The 17,777-nt window shown below is 47.3% G+C and overlaps 1 long non-coding RNA gene across 3 annotated transcripts in view; it reads left to right on the top strand.

Moving 5' to 3' along the window:
• LOC123378204 overlaps positions 1 to 14,449 on the top strand; it is an 83,237-nt gene extending 68,788 nt beyond the window's left edge. Inside the window, exons 4-5 of one of the 3 annotated variants that reach the window (XR_006582504.1) lie at positions 14,062 to 14,163; positions 14,381 to 14,449. This is a non-coding gene — a long non-coding RNA (uncharacterized LOC123378204). Of the gene's footprint in view, positions 1 to 13,796; positions 13,948 to 14,061 lie in introns of those variants that run through there. The other 2 variants (XR_006582503.1, XR_006582505.1) reach the window with 2 other exon arrangements.
• The last annotated feature ends 3,328 nt before the right edge of the window (positions 14,450 to 17,777 follow it).

Genomic DNA, 17,777 nt, shown 5'->3' with positions numbered 1-17,777 from the left:
ACTTAGCCATTCCTCTGCTCATCGCACAGACAAGTTCATAGAATGTGTCCATCAGAAAAGAGCAAACTGCCGGTCAGCAGTAAGAATGGAATGAAAAAAGATTTGAACACAGTGTCTGATTTTCAGAGGTGCTGAGCACCTGCATCTCCCAATGACATCAGTGGAGCTGTGAGTGTTTAACCTTTGAAAATGAAGCCACACTAAGGCACGGAGTCACACTCTGGCCGGTAGGTGAGAACATGCTCTTGTGTTCTTTGTTTGATACGAAGCCCGTGGGGAAAGCTGTGATGAGAACAGATGATCATATTGATTGCAGGGTTGCCTAATCATGATTTTATCATGGGTCTTGTCATATTGGGTGAATTATTTTCTTAAATCCCCAGCTCCTGGAGCTGTGAGAATCTCAGCTTTTCATTTAACAACAAAAAAGTTTCTGGCCCTAGAGATTGTGGAGAAAAGCTTGAAAACCTGAACCCAAAAGGCTCAAGAAACCCAGAAGGAAAATAAAAGGAACCTTAAATTTTTATCTTTTAATAAAATTTTTATTTTTAAGCAAATCTCATTATTTGTTGTTGCCTGACTAATGATCTTTGAATGTTTGGGGTTGATAACGCTGGTGATGTTTGTAGTTTGGGTTGAGCTAAGCTCTCAAAAAAACTTCTTGCGTTTGAAGAATTAGATTGCAGCTGATATAAGAGTAAGCTTTCTTGTGAGACTTCCTATGCTCCTTGCTTCCAGCTGGGCTAAAATACCAAGGACACAATTCAGGAAAGCACTTAAGAACAGGCTTTTAAGTCCATTCCTGTTCAGGAAAATACTTAAGCACGTGCCTAAAATACTTAAGCACAGATTTACAAACATGCTGAAATTAAAGTCCCATTGCAACATACGTGCATGCTTGAAGTTAAGCACATGTTTTAGCAGTTTCCTGAATAGGGATGCTTTACTGGTTTATGGGCAACAAAAGTGGTATAGACTACACTTCCGCTTTCTGCTTTTTGGGGAACAAAGAACGCAGGCCATTCTTACCGGATGGGGGACTCTATACGGGGAAGCAGTGACTCTGAAAAAGATTTGGAGGTCATGGAGGAAAATCATTTGAACATGAGCTCTCAGTGCAATGCTGTGGCCAAAATGGCTAATGTGATCTTGGGAAGCATAAACCGGGGACTCTCAAGTAGAAATAAATTATTTCATCTTTGTATTTGGCTCTGGTGCAACCGCTGCTGGAATACTGTGTCCAGTTCTGGGGTCCACAATTCAAGAAGGATGTGGATAAATTGGAGAGGGTTCAGAGAAGAGCCCTGAGAATAATTAAAGGATTAGAAAACCTGCCTTACAGTGATAGACTCCAGGAGTGCATCTATTTAGCTTAACAAAGAGAAGGTTAAGGGGTAACTTGATTACAGTCTGTAAGTCCCTACCTGGGGAACAAATATTTAATAATGGGCTCTTCAATCTAGCAGAGAAAGGTACAACACAATTCAATGCCTGGAAGTTGAAGTGAGACAAATACAGACTGACAATAAAGCATACATTTTTAATGGTGATAGTAATTAACTATTGGAACAATTTACCCGCGTCGTGGTAGATTCTCCATCACTGGCAAATCTTGAATCAAGATTGGATGTTTTTCTAAAAGATTTGCTCTAGGAATTATTTTGGGGAAGGTTTGTGGCCTGTGTTATGCAGGATGTCAGACTAGATTACAATGATCCCTTCTGGCCTTAGACTCTATGAATCTGTGAATGCTGGCTGGCCCGTGAAAGGAGTCCGGAAATGAAAAATATCAACCAGATTTTTTTAAACCTCAAAGAGGTTGGAGTTTTTATTAGAGGTTCAGAGAATTTATTGTACTTGATTTTTTTCTGAACTGGTTTGCTGATCTGTAGAAAATATATACAATGTTAATTTGTTTTTTTGCTGAGGCTACATAATCAAATCTGATGATGTGCTTACACGTTAAATAAAATAAGAAGTTAAAAATGAATCAAGGAGATCGGTCAACCCTCAGTGGGCTTGGGGCTGAACAGCAGTGGGGTTTGAGGAGCAAGATCTTGGTACCGTTTGACTATAACTTCTTTGGAGGTTTAATGCCCAGTCAGTCCCCCTCTTCTAAAAGGACGGTAGCCATGTTTACTGGCCCAAGAAAATAGCTTCTCGTGGCGTATGCAGCGATGTGACTGCAAGGTTATTTACTCTGTACTGTACATTTAAGGCTGAGGTGACTCCTGTAGCCCCTGTGAGCCGAGTCCCAAGGTAGCTGCTGTCACAGAGCAAGTCATACACATTACTCCAGTTTTTCACTGGTATATTTCCATTGACAAATCTTGCTGTCCCCAAACAGACAACACAATCCACATGCGAGGACCCCTGCATGTAGCCCCAATGAAGTCGGTGGGGCTCTCCATGCATGGGCACCTGGTGAGATCTGATTGTAGGATTAAAGCCTTTTTTTAGTTAAGTTTCTGTTTCATTTAGTCTAAAACAAGCCACCTAGGCGGAGAGTACATTTGCTTTTTGAGTATGGACCCCCTCCCCACCCCAATAACATCTGTATGCAAGCATCGCTCAGATCATCAGCCAGATACTGCCCTCAATGACAGCTCCACAAAATGCACCTATTCTGTAGAGCTGTGTTGTTTTGCTCCTGCATTTATATTAAGTACTTATTTTAGCAACTAATTATCTAACAGCCATGCAAAGAGTGGGCCAAAAATGTAAAGTAGCTTTCATAAGGGGAACCAAAGCACGAGGCTGTTTGAGCAGGAGAGTCTACAGATAAATGCGTTGGTGATCAGCCACAGGGGTAACTTGCCTGAGAAGGTCAAAATGCAATTATGAGGGGTGTAATGATTGTACTGTATCCCTAATGTGTTCATTCCAAGGTGGCCTCCGGAGCAGTTATATCGAAGGTATTTTAGTCGTGGCTTAGACATATTAAAACAGATGACTAGCAGCACTGCGTAGACCGTAATAACGGAAGCGAATATGTGGCTCTGTATAGCATAAAAATGATGCTCAGTTATTCAGAGGAAGCAGCAAAGTGTTCTCTTCATGGTTGAGTTCTGTTCCTGACTCTGTAGTAGATTTACTGAGTGGCCATGACCTTATCACGTCACTGCTCTCTGTGCCTCAGTTTCCCTGTTTGTAAAAGGGGATGATTCTATTTTTCCACCTTTGTAAAGTGCTCTAAGCTCAATGGTGGTGGCGGCGGGGGGGGGGGGGCGGGCTGAGAACGTCTATATAAGTGTTATTGGTACTGTGTTTTAGTATTGCCTTTCACTGTGAGGAGTGTATGGGATGAGAATTACAGGTGAATAAATGGACGACATCTGTCTGTCTGGGTATTTATATTGCACTCATCATCATAGTATCAGAGCATCTTACAAAATTAAATATGAAATATTCCAGACAATCTTATGTTTCCCCCTCTCCTATTGACAAAGGCACGTTTCTTTAACCTGTATAGGCTTTAGAAGCAGCAAAGAATCCTGTGGCACCTTATAGACTAACAGATGTTTTTGCAGCATGAGCTTTCGTGGGTGAATACCCACTTCTTCGGATGCAAGTCCGAAGAAGTGGGTATTCACCCACGAAAGCTCATGCTGCAAAAACATCTGTTAGTCTATAAGGTGCCACAGGATTCTTTGCTGCTTCTACAGAACCAGACTAACACGGCTACCCCTCTGATACTATAGGCTTTAGAGAACTCATAAACTCCAGTAATTATCACCGCATGGCCTCTATCACCTATTGGCCACATTCATGAGCACAATTTACTACCCCCACCCGTGTATATAACAGTATTAACGATTAACAAATAATTCATACAAAAAATAAAAAAACATCTGACAAAAGAGACAATGACATACTTCATGTGGAGCCTGCTTTACATGTTCTGTGATGTTGTCTCCTATTATAAAGCTCCATAGGATTTAATAGGAACTAATAACCTTTCTATACATTTTCGAACCAGCCTATAGAAATGAGAGAATTAAAATCTCTGCTGTCACACAGAATCCTGTGGGATGGTTTAAAAAGATGAGAGAAAGGATCCTATTCTCTATTTAAATTCTAGTGTGATTCCTATAGAACTCAGTTACTTTGTATAGAACCCTACCAGTTTCATCCCTATTAAATTCTATGAGATTTTCCCCATAAGAAGGGGCTGGATATGAGAAGAGAAAAGGTGGGGGGGGGGGAGCAAAAAATCACATTAACGAGGGAAAATAATTTCTGACCTGAATTTAGCCCCAACTGCAGTCCCCTTTTCTGAGAACCTGGAGTATAGTGAGACCACTGCAGCTCCATCATCCAGGAGTGTAAGTGAGTGGGAGGAGGCTAGGTCTGCCTCTGGGGCATCTATCAGGAGCGGGTTGGCAGGGGGCAAAGACGGGGGTGGAACATGACAGCGGCCAGGGTATGCACCATTACCCGGTGCTTACTTAACAATCCTCCTGAGGGCATTCTGAGCCAAAACATTAAAAATTCGGCACAGAGTATTTTAAGATTCTTCAAAATTCTGCAAATTTTGTCAGATAAATGTGGAGACTCCAGCATGGCAAACAGGCCACTAGCTGCACAGAGGTGGAAGATCACTGTGGAGCTCGCTCCCCCCCCCGCACCCCGGGACACGGACTCAGTGCACCCAACCCTGACACAATGCAAGGACCAGGCCTGCCCCAGAAACACCTGAGGGCCCTGCCCCTCTGTGCCAGGTGCACCAGATGTGGGTCAGCAGGCTCAGCAAGGCAGGATCCAAGTGTGGAGGGGCTTAGTGTGGGGGGATCCAGGTGTGGGTTGAGAGGATTCTGTGTGGTGCAATCTGGGTGCGGGTGGCTCAGTGGGGGATCCAGGTGCGGGAGGGGGGATCTGGATGCATGGGGGCTTGTTGTGGGGTTCTGGGTGCAACGGTGATGGGTCCAGGTGAAGGTGGTTGGGGCTCAGTGGGGGGCGGGTCTCAGTGTGTGGGGGGATAAAGATTGGCAGGGGGCTCAGTGGGGTGAGGTCTAGGTGCAACTGGTTGGAGCTCAGTGGAGTGAGGATCGGTTGCAGGTGGCTCGACGGGGTGGTCCAGGTGCAGGGGGAGTGGGAATCATTGGGGGGGTTCTGAGTGTGGGGCGGTGTGAGGCTCGGCGGGAGGGTCTGGGTAAGAGGGGGTCTGGATGTATGGGGTTTGGGCAGATGTGGGGAGCAGCTCCCTGCACAGGGTTCCCTCCCCATGCAGCTGAGGAACGATGGTTGCAGGAAGTGTGTATGTGGGAGTTTGCAGAGCTTCCTGCAGCTGGGAGAGAAATCTGGGGGTAGGTCTAACCCTGCCCCAGATGCCGTGCGGGGAAGAGGAAGTCCCATCTTCTCCAGCCTAGCTGGGACTAGCAGCTGAGCCCAGCGCAGGATAGGAGCCACCAGCCGAGTCTTCCCCCAGTCCCGCCCCCTGCCCCACAGTGATTTACCTCTCTGCCGGGTGCCCTGGGCACTCGAAACATACTGCTGAAGAGGGTTGCGTGACTGTTCTTGTGGCTTCCCTTTGCTTCCCCATCAGAAAGTCATTTTTCTGCAGGGAAGCAAAAAAATCTGCAGGGACATAAATTCTGCGCATGTGCAGTGGTGCAGAATTCTCCCAGGAGTATAACAAGCAGCTATTCAATGTTCTGTTTTCTCCTCGTTGTTCAGTGTGTGGCTCCATGGCTTATTCACTGCATGTTATTCGAACCCTGTTCTGAAGACAGAATTATTAATTTCCTCAGAGGCTTCCCTATAGCATCTAAGTGCTTCACAAACATTAATTTTGTGAGGTGAGGTGGTATTATCCCCATTTTACAGAGAGCACAAAGAGATTAAGGTAAGAAGAAATTCATTGATTTTGAGTGCCCTATTTGAGACATCTAGGACCTGACTTTTCAGAATGTGTAGCATTGTATAGCACCTAATATGATCAAAGCACAGCTCCACTGACTTCAGCTACAGCTGGGAGTACTCGGTGTTTCTGCAGATCTGATCCCAGAGTCTCAAGTCAGGCACCCAGAAAATGAGGAACACACAGTCAGTGGCCACCTCTGGAAAGTTTGGTGTAAATGATTTGCCACAGAAATGGTGTGGCAGAGGCAGGGATGGAATCCAGTTCTCCAGGGCAGCATTCAGCCTCCTGAACCAGGAGACCATCCTTTCCCTTCCTGCAATCTCCAGCCTCGTTCACTCCCCACCTTCCAACTTTTGCAACAAATGAAGGAAGGGGTCCTACAGACCCCAACCTCCTTCACTGCACATTCCTGGGTTGTCCCAAAGAAATATGCCATCAAAAAATTAAAGCCTGTAGCATAACGCATATGCATAATGTAACGTAATGTAGGTTTTTGTGTAATTTCCTAACTTTTAAAAAAGTAAAATGAAAAAATGACCAAAAATCCCAAGAGGTGGCATCATATTGGCACCCACATGGCTCATCTGCAGGGTTGGAATCTTTAGCTTCACCACACAGACCTCTGTCACTTAACAGAGTAGATGACAGCAGGGGCAGGTTGTAAGCCTGTGTGGACCAGCCCCACAGGGGGACTGGACACTTTGCCAGAAGGTTTCACAGATATTTACTGATACCTTGGCTTGGTGAGACTGAGGAATCTTAGGTTCCATCCCGGGTCTGGAGAGGAGTACGCTGTAGTGGACACAGGCTCTTCTGCCTATTGTCCCCCAGGCGTGACCCTTTCTGCCCCATCCCCTCCATTCTGTCCCTGTCCCAGTGCTGTCTCTGCCACCCATCTCTTCATCTCACTCTCATTCTTACCTAGCCAGTGCCTGTGTTCACTCTTCCAGTTTCCCATCTCAGTTCTACTCCTTGCCCAGCCAGTCCCAGTCCCCCAGTCCTGGCTCCTCATCTGATCCCACCCCCCAGCCTCCACTCCTCGTCTTCCTGCCAAGGCTCTGTGATGCCTTGTGACCCAGACCAGTAAGGGGTTGTGTCACCACCTGCACTGTAACCCTGAGTGCTTCTGTGATGGGCAGCTTTGGCTCAGACCCCTGCCACCAACAGCCTGCTCACAGCACAATGGCCTGACCCTGGATTCCACTAGCTTGGTTACTCCTTGCAGAGTGATGCCAACAGCTCTGAGTCTCCACCAAACCATCGCCACTGCAGCATCCACTTTTTCTCACCAGACCCTCACAGAAGTTATCAGGTTTGCTGCCCCCCCAGAGAGAGAGAGAGAGAACACACACCAGTTTGTTAGTTTGGCTGAAAATTTTACCGTCCTGTCTAACACGTAGCACTGAGATGGTTTTGTAATCAAACAAGAATAAGTTTATTAACAAAGATCAGACACTGAAGTGATAAATAAGAACAGAAGACACAGTTATGGTTACATGTAAAACAAAACACACTTTCTAATGACTAAAACGTAACCTCAGCAAGTTACAATCTTTGTCTAAGCAGGTTTCTCACCTACAGTCAATTCCCAGAGACTTCAACCCCCTTTGTTGAGGGATCCAACTTTCTTTGAATACAAGAGCTCTGCCCCCTTGTATCCATCCAGTGATGGATGACAAAAATAGCCCTTTGCCTCTGCTTATATCTTCCCAAACTTCACTGACTCTGTTTCTAGAGTCAGAAAGGTTGCAACCTCCCTCCCCCATTGCCTGGATCAAGCCAGGGGATGGGAAATTAAGAGCACAGAAGAGACCCTCCATGCTTTCAGTACCAGGGCCTGGACTTGCATGGCCTGCAATTGCGGGGAAGTCCTGCTCAGCCCCTGGGCTGGAGCATGCTCACTGTTGCTGGAATCTTTGGTTAACTATGCTGTGTTCAAGCGAGTCTCTACTGAGCATGTGCAAACTGCAATTTTTCAGAGGCTTATACTATGGCAAAACATGACATGGCAGATTTTCACAGGGACAGAAAAAGGCACATCCCTCATACAGAGACCACTTTCCCGCCAAATTTCAAGTCCCTGCTCCAAAGCATGGGAACACTAGGGCAGTTCAAAGCAAAGGTCAACATATTGTTGTAACTCAAACAATACAACATATTTTTCTCTAGCCTTGTTCTTGGAAACAGCTGAACCATGTTGGCTGAAATAAAAATAACAACAATCAGCCTGAGGCAAACACCTAGCATGAAAAATTTCAGCCCAAATAGTTAACGTCTGGCAAAGTAATAAGCAACTGAAAACAGGGTCTTCTAATGAGAAGCGTCAGGTGACCTTAATGATAGGTTGTGTTACCAGTCCCTCCGATAATATGCTTTCATGTCATAATGCTCAAAAATATAGACACCTATGTTATTCATGTCTAACTCGTCTTAAAATCTCACTAACTTAATTGACTCAACAGTACCTTGTGACAGTGAATTCCACCAGTTAATAATGCCTTGTGTTTTTACACTAGGAACATATGGAGTATTCAGTCAGTCGTGGGCTGCATTATCCTATGCCTTTAAATCTGAAACCTCTAAATTTTATTGTGTGACCCTCTCGTTCCAGCATTATCAGTAGCATAATGACTAGCAGCACCTGATGGACTTTCTCTATAGCAATTATTATTCCCATATACTTCTATCGTGTCCCTTGTAATTCAGCTCCTTGCTTTGCTAAATAGTCCTATTTTTGCTTTAATCTCTTCTGGTATCATTTTCTTTGCCCTTCTGGGGGATCTTTTCTATTTCTGAAATATCCTTTGAGAGAGGAAAAAAAGTTGTGTTTTAATTTTAAAACCCAACAGTTTTTAGCAACACCTGTCAGTGCTTCCATCTCTCCAATCAGTGAGCAGTGCTTGGGTCTGTCTCAGTGGGAGCTGACAATTTGATGATACTTCATCAGCATGGCTCTCCTGCTGAGAAGTAGATTGAGACAAAGGAAATGGCTCTTGCTAGTGGAAAGGATGGGAAATCAGATTTTCTAAGTTATTGTTAGGTAAGTTCTATTATATGTTATCTTTTAATAAAAGATTGGGGGGGCGGGTTGGTTAATTTAACAGTAGACAATGGCTCTTGCTTGACACTGTCCAGTTCCCTTCCTTTTCTGCAGGCTTCTCTCACGACGGCTACATTAGACTGTTGCCGTTGAGGACAAAATGTAGGTTTTGTGGTTAATGGACCGGACAGGGCCATGAGAGCTGTAGTCAATTCCTGACTGCTACAGACTTATGTGAAGGTGGGCAAGTCACTTATGCCGTGATTAAGCAAAGTGCTTAAGCATGTGCTTGACTTTATGCAAATTGCGCAAGACTCATTGAGGTCTGGATGGGTTTTGCACCCCACTTATCGCCGTGGTGCATCACAGCACGCTATACTGCACGTTCCTTTAAAGCAGTGGTGGGCAGCCTGTGGCCCACGGGCTGCACACAGCCCGTCAGGGTAATGCTCTGGTGGGCCGTGAGACAGTTTGTTTACATTGACCGTCCGCAGGCACGGCTGCCCGCAGCTCCCAGTGCCTGTGAACGGTCAATGTAAACAAACTGTCTCGCCGCCCGCAAGAGGATTATCCTGATGGGCCACAGGTTGCCCACCACTGCTTTAAAGTGAACGGGGAAGTTTATCATATTCTCGACGCTGTTGCTTCAGTCTTGCCTGGCTGGAGACTTAGCAAGAGAGGCATGCGGTGCTTTGGGTTTCCAATGCTGGCTTCGCTTTCAGATGTTAGACACTTTTTTCTTTTTAAATGAAAGCTCTAGATTATGCAAACTGCAGGCTCTAGCTCTGTAGTGCCCAATGGACTTTTACCAGAATACGAGCCCAAAGAGCTGGATCAAGGATGAAATCCTGGCCCCATTGAAATCAATGAGAGTTTCCCCATGGACTTCAATGGGGCCAGGATTTCCCCCCAGATTAAGTCAGTGGGAATCGTTCCACTGATGTTAGATGGAGCTGGATTGGGTTCTATTGCTGGAATGCCTTCTGGATTTCTGTTAGTGCAGAGGATTATAATCCCTGTATTCAGGAGTCCTGGTACCGAGTGCATTAGTAGTTTGGAACGAGGCATCTAAATTCAGACCATTTTAAACATCAGACAGAACATCTTGGATTTGTCAGCGGAAAAACAGGAGAGTAACATCACTATAGCTTACCCACATGTAGTCAGACGGCGCCTGACCCCGCTGGGGGTATGTGTTCAAGATGGCGTTGGAGGGAGAGTACAAGAAACTTTCCCTTCCTGTGCGCTTCCCTCTCCCTTTGTGCAGTCCCTTCATTCTCCTACGAGCAGGCACTACTCTCTGCTAGCATCCCCAGTGGTGCAAACAACACCCAAATGAGTGTGGGGAGGAGATGCTGTGCGCGCAGGCCAGATTGTCAGTGGAGAGCATGCTGCACGCAGGGGATCACCTGGAGACATTGTGCCTCCCGCATTTCCCCCTTGGGTGGTGCTGCTCTGAACTGCCGCAAATGCAGGCAGTAGTTCAGTCAGTGGCACAATCTGACTTAGGGTGTCCAACAAACGGTTACTACTGGAAGCAGGCTGCTATGTGTTTACTTTAGTGAAAGCAATGCCTCCCCTAGCTGTTTGAAAAGCAAATCCGTCGGTAATCTCCAGTTTGTATTTGCCGAACTCCAGTGATCCCAGTGAAATGCTTCTGCAGTTGTGCAGAACCAGCACAGCTTTCTTAATGCCTGTTAGTGCAATTCACTGGCTTCAGGAAACCCAGTCACCGAGCAGTTAAACAACTCCTTCCTTTGATGGAGCTCTCAGGGGCGCCCTTATAACAATGTGAACAGTAGATCTCGAAGCGGGGATGGGGAGGGAACAATCTATCAGCTGCAGTACCTAGGAACACTGGATTTAATAATGTGGTGGGAAAGCCTGCAGTGGTTTCTGCCAGAGTCACAGCGCACTTCTTCGTTACCGAAAGTGAAATAGCAAAAGTCTGTGGTGGTATTGTTAACGTAGTGCTGCTGGGTGAGAAACCCGTCAGTTCCCAGGCCCAATCGCTTGTTCCCCAGGCTACCAAGGGCTAGAAATCCCTTGCAGCAACCCCTGTGCCTGACCTACAGACCCATGGGCCTCATCCTCAGTTGGTATGAATCAGCAGGGCTCTATTGATGTCTGTGCGGACTGAGGCCAGTTGAGGATCCGGCCCAGTGCAAATAGGCTTTCTATGGCCTGATTGTGTAAGAAATTAAGTCAACGTTCCCATTGACTTAAGTGGAAGCAGAAGAAGGCCTTTAATGACCGAGGAAGGTTTCAGAGGTGCAGGGCCACCATGGCTGGCTGAGGGTGGAGTCTTCCAATGAGGACCAAGATGAAAGTCTGCCATATAAGACACCACCCATTTACCCCCCCTAAAAAAGTTTGATAACGTTACCAGAAATGTGTTTATCTAATAATGGAATCCATATTTCCTCCTTCCAATTTTTCATATTTCTATACTTCTTCCTCTTCTACAATACTAAGAGACACGCTGGCTGTTACTGTATATTAATTGCGTGTATGTACTACCTCTGCTTTCAGGTTCCCTGGGCATGCAATCTAGTTTCCCCTATGCAGGCCATGGACATTTGAAATGACACAGGTTTTATAGCTATATGGTCACATGAGTAACTAAGCATATCCAGAATATATTCAAATGAGGGCTTTTATTCTCAGGATCCAGGATACTAGTTTATATCAGAGGAGGGCTGTGCATAAACTAATGTTAGCTGGAATCAGATGACCTGTAGCCACTGTCTTAAAAAGCTAAAGTAATAAGATTTGCATGTTGGATCAACACCAAACAGCTTGGTATCCTGCTTCCAGGAATGCCCAATACCCAAGACAATTGAGAACCAGGTGGAGAAGAGGCTGGTTGCGCATCAACTTAGCCAGTTGTTTAGTGCTGTACATGAAGGAAAAATATTTCCCCTCCCCCTGGCATGTAGTCATTTCATACCATGAACCGTGGGCTGTGAAGACCCTTAACACTGTATTACCCTTTTACAATGGTGATACAATTATCCGTCCCTTTCCTTTTTCAGAACTGTTTATTTAGGAAGTATAAGCAAGCCACATATTCATCAAAAATGCAACACTAATAGTTACACAAAGCATCATGTTGCTTTTTTTTGGGCAGTGAACTATTATGCAGTGATAAACATCCGACGAAGTGGGTATTCACCCATGAAAGCTCATACTCCAGTACGTCTGTTAGTCTATAAGGGGCCACAGGACTCTTTCCTGCTGATAAACAGAGATGACCCTCTGTCAGTCAAGACTATTTCCACAAAAAGGGCCTTGAAATGGGGCTTACAAACCTCTTACTGAGCACAGGCAGAAGGGAGAGGAAAGCCACTCTTGCTTAAAGGCAAACTGCTTGATCGCACCCCCACACAGCTGCTAGAACTGCCAATCATGGGGGTGTGTCTACATGGAGATAAAAGCCTGCAGCATGGCCACAGCTGGCCTGGGTCGGCTGCAAGGGGCTTGTGGGGTTAAACATTGTTATGTAGGTGTTTGGGTTCAGGCTGGAGCTCGAGTGTCTACACAGCAACTTTTCAGCCCCAGCCAGCTCACCCAGGCCAGCTTCCAGGTTTTATTCCCAGCGCGGTGAGTTGTATGGGCCCGTGGTGCCCAGGCTCCAGCAAATTCAGGGCCCAGCTCCACCAATGTTTGGGGCTGGGTCTCTCTCCCGGCCCCACCTGCCACCCTGCATGCCTCTCCCAGAACATCCCCAGGCCCTGCCTGCTGCCCCCGCATGCCTCCTACAAGGGAGTGGCGCCAGGGGCAGGCTGAGGCAGCCGCTGTGCCTGAGGATGGCGGAGGGGAGGAGAAGCATGGCAGCCCCCACCCCTGCCCGGCAGGTGACTTTGAGTCGACTCCAAGGGTGGGGGGTTTATCCTGGCTGGACCTCCTGAGCAGCAGCCTGGGGGGACTTGGGTGAGTGTCGGGCCAGGGAGGCCTCCTGCCCTGGAGCTCGCTGCTGCCAGTGGGGAGAGGGCTTGGGGAAGTTCTCTTCTCTGGGCCCTTCCCCAGCCCTGAGGCAGCCTGCCTGCTGTACCTCAAATGCCTCATCCCTGGCCCTGCCCCACACCCTGCATCCCCCCCACTCCACCCCTCTGTCCCAGCCCAGAGCCCGCACCCAAGCCCCCAAGCCCCCAACCCAGCACCTCACCCCCACTCCCACACCCCAACCCTCTGTCCCCTCCCAGAGCCCACACCCAGAACCCAAACCCTCTCCTGCACCCAGCTCCCCAAACCCCCTCCCCCACTCCCCCTGCACCCCAACCCCTGTCCCAGCCCAGAGCCCGCACCTAGCACCCAAACCCCTCCCACACTCCCCCCTGCACCCCAACCCCCTGTCCCAGCCCAGAGCCCGCACCCAAACCCCCTCCCAGAGCCTGTACCCACCCCGCCACCCAGCACCTCAAACCCCCACCCACACCCCACCCCTCTGTCCCAGCCCAGAGCCCCCACCCAGCACCTCAACCCCCCTCCCACACTCCAACCCTCTGTCCCCTCCCAGAGCCCACACCCAGTACCCAAACCCCTCCTGCACTCCCCCTGCACCCCAACCCCCTGTCCCAGCCCAGAGCCAGCACCCAAACCCACCCACACCCCACCCCTCTGTCCCAGCCCAGAGCCCCCACCCAGCAGCACCTCAACCCCCCTCCCACACTCCAACCCTCTGTCCCCTCCCAGAGCCCACACCCAGTACCCAAACCCCTCCTGCACTCCCCCTGCATCCCAACCCCCTGTCCCAGCCCAGAGCCCGCACCCAGCACCGAAACTCCATCCCAGAGCCTTAGGCAGGTGTGGAGGACAGGGGCGGGACTTGGACCCATTCTGGGCACCACCACAAATTACATAAACCTGCTGACCCTGTTTATTCCCATGTAGGTGTGCCCATGGATACAGCTGCCCACACTGTGACCAACAGAGAAAACAAGAGCCCCTGTAGAGGGGAGAGAAGAGAGGGGGAGAGGGAGATAGAAAGGCCAGAGATAGTAAAGGGGCTACAGCCCCATACTAGGCTGCATCTGAGAAAGCAACCAAGAGACAGAAGGGGATTGCAAGCCCTACAACTGAAGGGCTGACAGACTCAATTTAAAGTGAGGAGCCATGATCTGATCTAACTGGCCCTCCTCCATTTGTTTGCAATCAGGAGAAGCTGAGACCCCAGAAAGACCCCACCAAGAGGTGATCACAGGACCTCCTTCCAGAGATGGCCACAATCTGCAAGATATTCCTGCTGTATGGGTGCCAGGTAAGAAATCAGGAACCACTGTAGTCTCACTACAGAAGAGCGCTACAGCTTTGGTCATTGTTTGGTGACTTGCTATGCCCCCAGGACATAAAGCAAATGACTTAGCGACCTTCAGATATTCTACAGTGTCCATCACTGGAGGGTCTGAGAGTAAACCTTTCTCAAACTGGTCTCTCTTATAACCAACTGCTGTACAGGGAAAATACTTTGTCTACAGCTGCTATAGGAACCTGCAGAAACCTGGTGTCTACTTGGAATCCTGGACCAGGATCACTGAAAACCCCACACAAGTGCAAAAGGCTACAAATTATCTCCCTAGTATAGTAAAGTTAAGACATTAGGCTGTTTAAAAAAAATCTTTTCTCAGTTAAAAAGAGCTGTCCTGGAGTTACTCCTTCCTTTAAAAATCATGATCTGCCCAGTTCCATAAATCGATGAAGGAATTTTGACCGTTAAACTTAATTGATACTGAATTAAAAGAAATGAACTTAAATCATTTTGCCGTTTTCTTTGAAAATTAGTTTTTGGCATTGCATTTCTCTCCATCACGATGCAAGGCAAAGTCACATACACTGAGGAAGCAAGATTAATGTGTACAAAAGATAAAGCACTCTGAGAAGGCGACATCTGTGGCAATGCAAAAGATGTTTCAAGGAAGCGTAAACAGGCAGGAGTAAAACAGAAAATAAAAACTGACTTTTAAGTAAAATCAGCAACAATGTGGATTTATATAGCACTCCATATGTTCTACATGAATAATACCCCCAGGCACTTTAGAGTGAAATAAGGTAAGAAGAATGCTCAAAGCAATAAACTAAAAAATAAATAATTAAATTTCTTCAAGATGTTTCCAGCTCTGACTAGGTGCAACTCTTCCCTTGATGAGACTGTTGGTAATGGTGTTGAGGTGCTGTTGTTTTACATAATTGACTCTGGACTGATGCCATGATGCAGTGATAGAACAAAGACCGCCTGTAGTTTCCTTGCTTGTTGGTTTGGCTTTTTTAAATTTAATGCTGTGGCACAAGTTTGAGTGCTTAGAAACATTTAAGTAGTCAGGGTGATAATATTCATCGGTTGGGGCACTACCAGGGAGATGATTATAGGAGAAAGTGGACCTTGGGTGAGGGGCAATGCAAAACTTTGAGGGATTTGGTATTTAGTTAGTTTGTTTCATTTTAGGGAGGAGGAAATCAAGAACGCTGTTTTTCAGAGGGCTGTCAGGGTGGATTTGCCCAGCTCATGTGCTAATGAGAAATAAAAAACAACAACTCGGCATAAGATTTACAGTAAAAAATGCAAATAATTCTATCATGAAACCTCCCAGTTGTCTAACACTGTAAACATGAATCATGCCTAGTCTAAGGCACTCTTCAGCCTCATTATAGAACAAAGAGGGTGTGACAGGATCCCCGGGGTGCAACCTGGGACTGTGGGACTGCTGTGCCCCCTTTACTCACTATTCTGGGTTGTCTCTCACAATGTCTTACCGGTGGCAAGCAGCACATGCCTCCAGGTGCTGTTACCACTCTGTACAACTGCACATGGAGCTCCACACCCAGCTGGATTGCACGAATTCTCCCAGAGCCACTCATGAATCACAGAGAGAGTCACCAACCAAATCCCCCTTAGCTCCCAACCGTGTACCCTAGGAATATATCATCTTGCACTGCTCAAGACCCTTTCTTCAGCAATGCAAGTCTATTAATTAGTTCACCACTTTGTTAATGGAAAGTGGATATACACCAGCCTTTGTAAACCTGAGCAGATTTACCAAGCACTTCAGGCAAATTCACTGGTAAAGATAAACAGTGAAAACAAGTTTATTGGTTATAAAAGATAGTTTTAAGTGATTGGCAAAAGGTCAGAGACAGTTACCAAAGAAAACAAAATAAGCGCACAATCTAAATCTTAAATCTGTAAGATACTAGGCACTATTTAGATCAAGCAGTTTTCTCAGCCCACTGGATGTTGCAGTTCATAATACGCAGGTTTCACCCTTGAAACCTGGGCCAATCTCCTCTGTTGGAGTCTTCAGTCTTCTGAGCATCCTTGTTGCTTGCAGAGTAGGTTGGGGAGGAGAAAAGGCCAAGCATGGGGCCTGTTTTGTACCCGTAATCCATGTGGTTGGAGAACATAAATCCAGGCATGTCTCGTGGGCATTGTTGAGTCACGAGGCAAGATTGAACAATTCCCCTGGTGTGGCCTTGTGCAAGTGAGTCATTGAATTGTAACTCCCTTGCTAGACAATGGCTCTTGATTGTTGTTTGACACCTGCCCTGGCATTGGTTAGGTCACTTGTCTTTGTGTAACCCACACACCTCCTGGGTGTGGTTCTCTGTCTGCTATAGCCTTGGCTAAAAGGCATGTGGCTTTTAGCTCATGCAGTAGAGGCTCATGCATTTAGCTCCAGAGGTCCCAGGTTTGATCCCGCCTGCCAACGACTGGGGTCTGTCGGAGTTACACTTGTCTCTGGGGATCTAATATCTGGGCGATTCCCTAACTGACAGCATATTTAATGACAACCATACAACACAATCTCATAACTTCATATGCATTAATGATATACTTATTTAGATGGAACAGTGGGTTTCAGCAGATCATAGCCTTTCCCATGATACCTCACATGGCTTGCTTATATGATCTATCACAACTGTATACAAATGATGACTATGGAGGTTACAGGGAGCTCTTCTGGGGTGTAGAATGTCACAAAGGATATTCCAGTTACAGTACACAATGGGGTCTTTCCATTCTCTCCCTTCCATTCACTAAGCCCACATAGCCCACATCAGATTAAGTTCAATGAACAGTGACCTGCCCATCCTTTCCCCAAATCCAGTTCTCCTGATGATAAAAACCGTGCATGGTTGAATCATTCTCCCTCTTCCACCCTAATTCTACAGTTGTCATATGACAGCAGCTCAGCAAGTCAGTTGTCTGTTTGCTGTAGGAACATCACTGAAAAATTGCAGGTGCTGGTTGTACAATTTTTTTCCGGCCATTCCTAGTCCAAAGCTGTCAGTCCCTGCCATTGGTGTGAGAGCGCTCCATGCTTTAGGACCTAAAATCCACATTCATCAGATGCTGAAGCTCTCCAGCTAGATGCTAGTAGGGGCTGAATTTTCAAACCTAGGCCTCTTACCAGGAGATCCAAACGCTCTGTTTGGGTGCTCAGATCATGTATGTACACCAGGGCCAGCTCTAGGCACCAGCGCTCCAAGCATGTGCTTGGGGCGGCACTTTCCAAGGGGTGGCACTCCGGCTCCTTTTTTCTTTTTCTTTTTTTTTTTTTTGGCTTGGGGTGCAAAATGCCAGGAGTCGGCAGAGGTGAGCTGTGGCGGTGGGGGGCATGGGGAGGGCCACAGGAAGTAACTCTGCGGGGGGAGAGGAACCATCCCCCCAGCTCACCTCCGCTCTACTGCCGCCTGCTCCCCTGAGCACGCCGCCGCTCCGCTTCTCCCCCTTCCCTCCCAGGCTTGCCGCATGAATCAGCTGATTCATGCGGTAAGCCTGGGAGGGAGGGGGGAGAAGCCGGAGCGGTGGCGGCGCGCTCAGGGGAGCAGGCGGAGTGGAGGTGAGCTGCGGCGGTGGGGGGTGCGGGGAGGGCGGCA

This window comes from Mauremys mutica, chromosome 10, assembly GCF_020497125.1.
Source record: "Mauremys mutica isolate MM-2020 ecotype Southern chromosome 10, ASM2049712v1, whole genome shotgun sequence".
NCBI classification, from domain to species: Eukaryota; Metazoa; Chordata; order Testudines; family Geoemydidae; genus Mauremys; species Mauremys mutica.
The sequence above is the reverse complement of the archived record's forward strand: the minus strand, read 5'-3'. Positions and strand labels throughout refer to the sequence as shown.